We start from the raw sequence: 10048 nt of genomic DNA on the forward strand, positions 1-10048 counted from the left end.
TTGTAATCGTTTACAAGGACATTGTAAACGATTACGCGAGCCAAATCCAGGATTTGGACACAAACCTGGGCAGAAGGGACCACAATTTTGAACGCATAGGACCATGCTGCTTCTCTGCAATGGTTTTATCATGAATGCAATGGTAAACGATTGCCACATGGTTTTTTGCTGCATTAGTACCTAAGGACTTCAATTCACATCTTCAACTAAAAATCATGTTAATAAAGGCAAATACATTAATACTACATTTCAATGCAAAGTTTATTGATTAACAATATCTTAATAAAGGCAACTTCCATTTTTATAACATTCATCAAAATACAAACCAAATTGCAAAACATATGTTCATGTTACAATTTCTAGATATTAGAATCTCTTAAGAAATATTTACAAATATCATTCATTTTTTATTCTAAGCAATCTTACATAAGGAGTCCTAAGCGCTTTACTCTTGTAACACCTTCTTGACCCATCCTCACATATGTCTTTATTGGAGAACGATCGGTGGACATGCCTTTTTGGGAGATGCCTCCTGAGGAGATGCCGCCCGGGGTGAAGCCTCTTGGGGAGATGGACGGTTTTTCACAAGGCACACTCTGTCCACCATCCTCTAGTCTTCTTCATCTAGCTTTCTCAAATGCCACCTCTTCCTCCAACACAACAACCCTTCTTTTAAGTTCTGCAACGAAACTTTGTTGCTGGTATAAAGTTTGCATAAAACTCTCTCTGCGTTTTCTCTTAAGTAGCTTCTTTGATGATGCCTTGTCATCTTTCATTTTTTGTCTTGCTTCATCCTTAAGATCATTTTTATCCTTCATTGTACCAATTTCAACATCAACATCAACGTCATCATTAACCTGAAATTCAACAATTCAAATCATACTAGGAACACATTTATAATAAGAAAAATCACTCAAAAAACATACCACATACCAGACCACTTTCCAAAGCTCCTTTCACTACGTTGTCTCCCAAATTTATATTCATCCAATGCAATATTCTTGGATTTTTTTCTATAGCACCTTTGGGAGGAATCAAATTCTCACAAAACCATACCTACACATAATTTATCATGTTAAATGTTACTCAATAACTGAATGGAAGCCACAAGACCGATATAAATTTCAACATTGTAAATCAATAAAGACAACTTACTTGCAACATGTAAATACAACCATCGACATAAACGTTCGTTGTTGTTTTTCCTTTCTTCAAAGCATCTGAAGCTTTGTTCAGACCACGTACCAAAAATCGATACACTAAACTACCCCAAGAATATTTACCCAAATCATTTAAATTATCAACAATTTCAAATAATATGGGAAACACTCTGCCATTACATTGTGGAATTAATATCTCACAAATTCCAACCAATATGTACAAGCTACAAAAAGGAGAACAAGGAATGGTTTTTAATTTCTTCATCATACATTTGTATACCAAATTCAAACGTCTTGTTCTATTGCCAATGTATTTCACACATCTACTTCTTCCCATTTCTACCTTTAAATCAATCTGTTTCCCATCTAAACTCAACCTCAACCATAAACAAAATTCTTTCTCATTCATAGGCACAAGTTTATCTGCAATTATAAAACCACTACTTGAATCCACCCATTTAAACACTAACTCACTCAAGATTTTCCTACCAACTTTAACATTATCAGTCAAATCTAAAAACCACCGAAAAGGAGTGCCCGCAATCACTGACCGATGCTCCTTTCTCAATAGATTGTTCAAACTACATGTGTACTTTGTTGAAACTGAGTGACAAACCGTCATCTGCACACAAATTCAAAAAACCAAAACTTTAAAACCCTAGATGAAAAAAACACACAAAACCCAAACTCCAATTACCAAACACTTAACATCATAACCCACCAAGGATGGAAGCGCTTACCCTACTCGAAGAACTCGCCATTTCTCAAAAAGCACACAACGAACACACCAACAACAGAGAAGTCGAAAATGGAGAAACTGGAACACAGAGAACTCGAAAATGGAGAAAGTGGAAGAGGGAGAATTCGAAAATGGAGAAAGTGGAAGTGGGAGAATTCGAAATGTGATGAAACAGAAAAGAAAGAGAAAGGTAAATCTGGACAAGGGCAAACTTGAAATGTAAAAAATCCAAAGCATTCTTCATAAATGACGTCACATTTTAATTTTTTTTTTAAAAAAAAAAAACAATCACATGTCGACACGTGACAGTGTCAAAAGTGTGTCAACAGAATGGTGTCAAAATATCGGGATCCTATCTTTCATCCTTATTCACATTCTCATTCTCACACATATAGGTACAAGTGCACACACACCCATGTCCACAACACACACCCACACACACGCATATACACACGCACAAATCTCAAGAATAATCTCCATTTTTCAGTCATGATTATAAATTACAATATCTAGAACATGAAGAAAAAATGGACTAAAAATATTAATATGTAACAATTAGAAAAGGCATTTGGATAATACAACAAATGCATATTTTAAAGAATTTTTCCAGAATTTATAACAAGTGTGTACCAAACCAAATTGTCTTATATGTTTTTATTACCACATTTATCTCTAATTTTTCTATATCAATTTCAGCTTACAATAACACCAACAAAAGGCTTGGTCTACAGGACTATCAAAGGACTACACCCACACTTTTGTCACAACTTGGTAAATGTACCAACTCAAGCACTAATTATACCTAATTATGTTATTTTGTTAGCTTAAACCTTATTGTAAATAAACAACTATAAATTATGTCTAGAAATTGCAATACCATATTATCAATTACTAGGTTGGGTTCTTCTTCTTCGTACCAAAATGTCTAACTTATCATACAAACATTTACACAAACCACATCAATAATAACAAAATAAATGAAAGTCAAAATTTAATACCTCAACAAAGAAACGTGTTTGTTGAAGTAATCCATCCACCTACCAACACATGCCATCATTCCAACATATAAATTTCTCGAACAATTATCTTCCATACAGATTTCAACACAATATTCAAAATTATAATATTCGAACACCAAGATATACTTCTACCATTATTATGCATCCTAATAACCAACAATTACCATAACCTTTTCATTATATCTCTTTAAATAATAATTTCACTATTTTATTTTCTTTTCATATAAATTTTTTAACTTATTATTTTGTAAAATCAATTAACAACAATATATTGTGATATCAATTTCATTTATTATATTTATAACTGAAGTTATTTTCATCACTTAGATTACTTTAATTATAACATTTACAATAATATATTTTCATGGTATCTCATCACATAATAATTTCACTACTTTATTATTTTTACATAAATGAAAAAAAAAATGTTAACAAAAAAAATAATAAATAATTCGTACATATGAATCTACACTACTGCAGAATTGGATTTTAACTTTATCCCTTAGACGTCAGTTAAAAGAGGGTTTGACATAAATTAATGATCGGTGGCATTTTCGTAACCAAGTTAGCCATATAGACGTTGGGGTATAGACGTCGGTTAGGAGGGGCCCCGATGTCTATAATATTACATACGTCAGGGTCCCTCCGACCGACGTTTATATGTCTGACAGGTAGGTGAAAAGTCATTTCTTTCTGCCATATAGGCGTCAGTTAGGAGGGGCACCCACGTCTATAATATTATAGACATCAGGGCCCCTCCAACCGATGTCTATATGTCTAACAGTTAGACGAAAAGTCATTTTTTTTTTACACCTAGACGTCTGATCCCGCCACCTCGACGTCTATATGCGATTATAGGCGTCGGCTCCCCTTACAACTGACGTCTATATATACCACAAATATTAATTTTTAAATTGAATGGACGACACATTAGTGAGGTCCCCGACGTATATTCGAGAATAGACGTCGAGCGCTGGGGCCACCGACGTCTTAGTTCATGTTAAATCAGAACTTGCACACCAACAGTTACGCGCACTTCATCGTTTTCCATCGCCTTTTCTCTCCGAGGCATTGCATTTCCAGGTGAGTTTATCTCTTTTGAACCGTTTAAACTTACTTTTTCTCCGATTAAAGTAGTCTTTGTTGTATTATCTTTCGTTTGAACCGATTAAAATGAGTTTTCGTTATGTTTTGATGTAGTTTTTCTCGTGTCTTTAGGTAGCGTAGTGCACCTTCTCCCTTTGCTAGTTTCCTCGTAAGAAAAGCTTGTGTCTTTTGGATATCTTATGGCATTTCAACCTAAACCCGAACTTGGGTCCTTGCCTAGTTTTCATGTCAAACCGTATTCTTTTTCTTTGGCGGTTGGAATGGAACTAGGCAACGACCAGGTTCGATTTTGGGTTGAAATGCCATAAGAGATCTAAAAGACGCAATTTTTTCTTACGAAGAAACTAGCAAAGGAAGGAGGTGTTACTACACTACCCAAAGACACGAGCAAAACTGCATTAAAATACAACGAAAACTCAGTAGACTTCGGTTCGTGTCATGCCCGACATCTTGATAGTGCCCATAGACGTCGATTAGTGTCATGTCTGACATCTTTATAGACGTCGAACATGGCATTTAACCGGCGTCTATAACGACGTCGGACCTGCAGAGTCCGAAGTCTCATTAACATCACCCATAAAGACGTTGAGTCGGGATGTGACGTTAAAAGCCCAAAATAACATACGTCTAAATCTCTTTCTACATTAATACTATCTACTACTTGAGATAAGAAGAGAGAAAAAGAGAATGAAAACAAAAATAAATAAATATGAAGTCAAAATAAATAAAAATAAAAATAAAGAAGAAAAAAAAGGAAAGAAGGAAAAACGAAAAATTTTTTAGAGAATAAAATAAAAATTGACAAAATTAGTAGCTTTGGAGGGAAATTTACATTTGAAAGGGAGTATTTTTTGTTTATATTCCTTTATTATAATCTCTGTGATATATATATTTAAACTATATTATGTTGTATATTATGGTAAAAAGGGGAAGATTGTTATATCAATAAAGATTAAGACCTTGATTTTGAATGATTAAATATAAAATAAAAAGTTTTAAGACATAAGCTGTGTTATTTACATTTTTTTTAAGACATGTGTTGTTCACTTTTACTTAAATTAATTATGTTGTTCAATGTGTTATGTCCTAAATGAAGAAATATAATGTTCATGAATCCTAACAAGATGAATAAAAAGGCACTTTATGGAGCTGAAAGGTATAAAAAAAAGTTAATAATAACATAACAAAGAAAATGACATAAGTAAAGTATCTCATTAAAGATTGATGAAATATATTAAATGTCATTTATGAAATATGGTGGTTTTATCTATTCTAATAAAATGAATATAACTTTAATATTTCATCAATGATTTGCCATCTTTGGTTTTCTAAAGCTTTTTTTTTTATATATATATAAACATTTATAAACAAAAAGACAAAAAAAAAATCTATCTACAATTCTGTTTGAAACCAATTTTTGCTAAATCGAGATTATTCTTTATTTGAGTGTTTTATAAAATAATATGAGCTTAATTTTACATTCGTTATCTAAGAGACTTTAGTATGTGAATACTCTTTTTCAATTCAATTTAAATTGATTACAAAATCTAAAGAATCTATAGTGAAAAGAATACACGGGAATTTCCTCAAAGAAACAAGTTTAAGAAGACTTGACTAAAAGTTAGAAGTATCAATGAATAATGCTTGTAATTTAAATATTTTACTTAATTGAATTACACACATAAAGCAATCTATAAAATGTTATAATATAAAAATTAATATATAGGAAATAAATTATACTATTTAAATGTTTAATAATTATTTTGATAAAATACAATTTTAAAAACATTTACGCGTAATTAATTTATTTATAATAAATAATAAATATATTACCGTATTAAATTGGGTGCTTAAAAAACTAATTATCTTAATTTGAAATATTGTTTATCAATTTAATTATAGGATTAAATATGTTTTTAATCCCTCAACTATCAAGCGATTTTAGTTTTAGTATCTCTTTTAAAATATGATACGCTTTAATTCTTGTCCTTAAAAAAACTATAATTTATCGTACTCCAAAATCAACACTGTTAAAATCAGGCGCTAACCGTGTGTGAGATATTTTTAATGAATCGTGTTGATCCTTTCCCTTATTCATGTTTGTCATCCTCCGAAACACCAATAAGACAGGTGATAACATTCTCAACCTCACCACCAGAACACGCGTCACTCCCTGCCTCATCCTACTCCTCACCACTCCTCTCCAACTCTTCCAGCATTACGTTCCTCACCCTCTCCGTCCCCGCCATGCACAGTGTTGAGAAGGTGAATCTCGTAGAGGAGTTCGGCGCCGCCGGTCTCGAAGGCGATGAGGGGTTTAGGGTCAGCGTTGGACTCGACGAAGGAGTTGCGGACCTGCGCAATGAATATGAGGGGATTCTGCTCTACACCAGAAATGCCAGTGGTTTCCTCGATGTTGGGAGGGGAGAAGCCTTCTCGAATAAGGGAGGATATGAGGGGTGTGTACTAGTAACAGAGGTTGAGGCGGTTTACGAGGATGTCGATGCGGTTGGTGTTGTCGAGGTTGCCCTATTGCGACGGGAGGGGTTCCGGCGGAGGGCGGAAGGGTTGGTAGACTTGCTGCTGCGACGAAGGCGGAGGATGGTAGTTACTAAAGGAAGAAGGGTTGATTATGGTAAATATGGGTTTGATGGAAGCGACAGTTGGTGAGTGATAGAGATCTTATGAGAAAGAGATCATTGGGATTATTGGGTTTGAGGCTAAGAGTTTCTGTAGTGAAACAAGGCGAGAGGCAGAGCATGTTGCTGAATGTCTGTTGAGTGTTCGAAGAATGTTTGCATAGTGTTTTCAGAGTGGAGAACAAAGAAATTGTAAAATATAAACATTCTAGGAATGGTACAAGTTTTTTTCTTCCAATGTTTAATGAAGCTAACAGAATTACACTCTATTAGGTCAAGATGCCTTCCCATTTAAGCAATGAAATAAAAGCACTATATGATTTCCAATTCTGAAAAAAGTAAATTTTTTCACATAAATTTTACATCATTTCAACTTTACTTTTGTTATATTTAGATTGGTGTGGACCAAGTGAATGAGAAAGAAGTTCCTTTTTCTTCGTCTTCAGGCTTCGTAGCATGTTGGGAATTCATGTGTAATTCTTCAGCAACATTGTCAATCACGCATGACATGTGTTACCGTATTTTTTTTAACTTTGATTTCAAGGATTAAATCATGAATCTTTGAACTCACAATAAAAATTTCATAAATCTTTGAAGCTCTATATTTCAAAGATGAACACCAACGGTTCATACCAGAAGCACAATTCCAGTCAAAAAACAAGTACTCTTTAAGCTTTCTTGCATGAATTTCCAACATGTCTTGCTCTTACCCCAGCAAAAGTTTATTATGTCTTTTCTATCATTAAAAAAAATCCTCTTAATATAATTTTCACTTATCCAAGTCACAAGTTTTTTTTCTTTTTCTTTTTTTTTTCACTAAGCTTATCATTAACACTGAAGCTATGCAGTTTTCTTTTAACCAAATTTCAATCAGCTACTTATGTTGAGTGTAAAATGGACCTTTCCATACTTCACAGGAAACCTAAACTTCCACTTAGTCGATTCCTCGTTAACAACGAACTCCCTCTCGAGAGCACTCACGGTGAGAAATGGGTCCCTCTTTACCAACTCCAACACTCTTTTGTTGTCACTGTCAACTGCTATTTTGAAAAAGTCAGGGTATTTGGCGACCCTATAGCGAAAATTGTCGGGGATGCCAAAGAGGGTTTTGTAGTGATGGATTTTGCCGAAGGAGATGCGGTTGCGTGCGGACATCATGAGGAGTTTGTGAACCTTCTCCACGCGGTTGAGTTCCATTGCATTCATGAGGGAGTGCTCAGAAAGTCCTCCATGAGATCAGTGAAGTCGAGTCAAGACTTGCTGTCGGTGTGACGGTAGGTTTGAAAGAGGAGGGGGGTTAGCCAACTCTCCTTAATTTTAATGGCGTTGAATTTGAAGATTATAAATTATAATTTAAAGGACACGAATCAAAGTGTATCATAATTTGAAAGAGAGACTAAAACTAAAATCGTTTAATAGTTGAGAGATATATTTAATCCTTAATTATATTATTTGCTTTTAGTATTAAATTAAGTTGTGGACTAAGAAAAATGAAGCGTTTAGTGTTTCTATTTTTTTTAAAATAAAAAATATAAACAACATAAAAAATATACAAAATAATAACTAATATTAAAAGAATGAAAACAATAAGCGGCATGAGATATGTTATTGGAAAAAAATATAAGTGTTTTTAAAGTGAAATAGAAGTAATAGTTAAATATAAATATAAATAAGGATGAGAACCGAGAGGATCAGATCATTATCCTATATATATTCTTAAAATAAAAAATTATTTTTATTTTCAATTTATTCATAACGAAGATTTTTTTTTCTTATTTCATTATTATTGGATAATCGATATATATTTTATCTTATTATTTCAATATTAATTATTGTTTTCTATAAAAAAATATAAAAATTACATAAAAAACATAATATTATTAAATATTTAATATAAAAATATATATTATTTTATTTTAATATTTTAAAAAAATTATAGTAATATAAAATTTAAATTAAAATATCAAATAACAATAAAATAAAAATTAAAGAATTATAATATTTTACCATAAACAAATAAAATTTCACAAGCAAAATATTTATGAATTTTACAAATGGAACAGAGTTAATAAAGTTAAAAATAAATAATAAATAGGGTTAAATATGTTTTTAGTCCCTTAATTTTTAGTGAAAATTGGAATTAGTCCCTCTTCGAAACTTTGACTCAATTTAGTCCCCCAACTTTAGAAATATGTAGATTTAGTCATTTTAACCAAATTTTGCTAAGTTTATTTGACATTTCAAACGTATTTCATGATAACATTTGAGTTGTTTACACTGTTTAACACATTTTTCTTCAATGTTAACTGAAAAATGCATTTGAAACCTCAAATAAAATTAACAAAATTTGATTAAAGGAACTAAATTCATGTAGTTTTAAAGATAAGGGACTAAAGTAGTCCAAAGTTTTAAAGATGGACTAATTCTAATTTTCACAATAATTCTAATTTTCACTAAAAGTTAAGGGACTAAAAACATATTTAACCCTAATAAATAAAATATTTTAAAAAATAAAATGATGAAATAATTTGATACATTAATAAGTAAAATCAGATAAAAAATATATAATTAAAAATATAATAAAATGAAAAATATCATAAAAAGTTTAATTTTTTTTTTCACAGTCAAACCCTTAGAAAAAATGTGCTAGATTTAAAATTACAAATATACCGAACCATATTTGCATAAAAACTGTATCTAGATTTGATATATTTATTAAAATAAATTCAATTTTGAAATAAATTATTCACCCTATACTAACAATAACAGCATTACAAAAATTTTAAAATTTTTAGTCTGTTGCTTATAATAAAAATCTTCATATCTTTTTTACTATTTAAATAAATATGTTCTGTTACTATGAAATATAGCTTTTATATTTTAAACGAGTAAAATTTTTAATCATTAAACATGAAAATAGTGATTTAAGTATCCAATAAGTTGAATTTAAAATTTTACTTCCAAATAATAATAATAATAATTTATAATTTTATACTTATATATAAAACAATTGTTTATTTAATAACAGTTTTTTAAGTGTATATATTTCACTATCATTTATCTTTTTTATCTATATTATTATATAAAAATATATTTCCTTTAAGTGTCTATATTATGTTTTTCTTTTTAGTGTCTATTTTTTTTTTCTAAATTTACTTAAGCAATATTTTTTAAAAATTTAACTACTTTTGTTTATCTGTTTTTAAATTTAACATTTTTAAATTAAATAAATAAAAACCATCTCTAAAATTAATAAAAAGTATACATAATCAAATTATAAAAAAGTTATATAATTATAATTTTATTATTTTTTATTATTATAAAAAACAAATACACACGCGTATACATATGTTTTCACTGATATAAATTATTTTATTCTTTATA

Source organism: Vigna radiata, unplaced genomic scaffold (assembly GCF_000741045.1).
Source record: "Vigna radiata var. radiata cultivar VC1973A unplaced genomic scaffold, Vradiata_ver6 scaffold_7, whole genome shotgun sequence".
NCBI classification, from domain to species: Eukaryota; Viridiplantae; Streptophyta; class Magnoliopsida; order Fabales; family Fabaceae; genus Vigna; species Vigna radiata.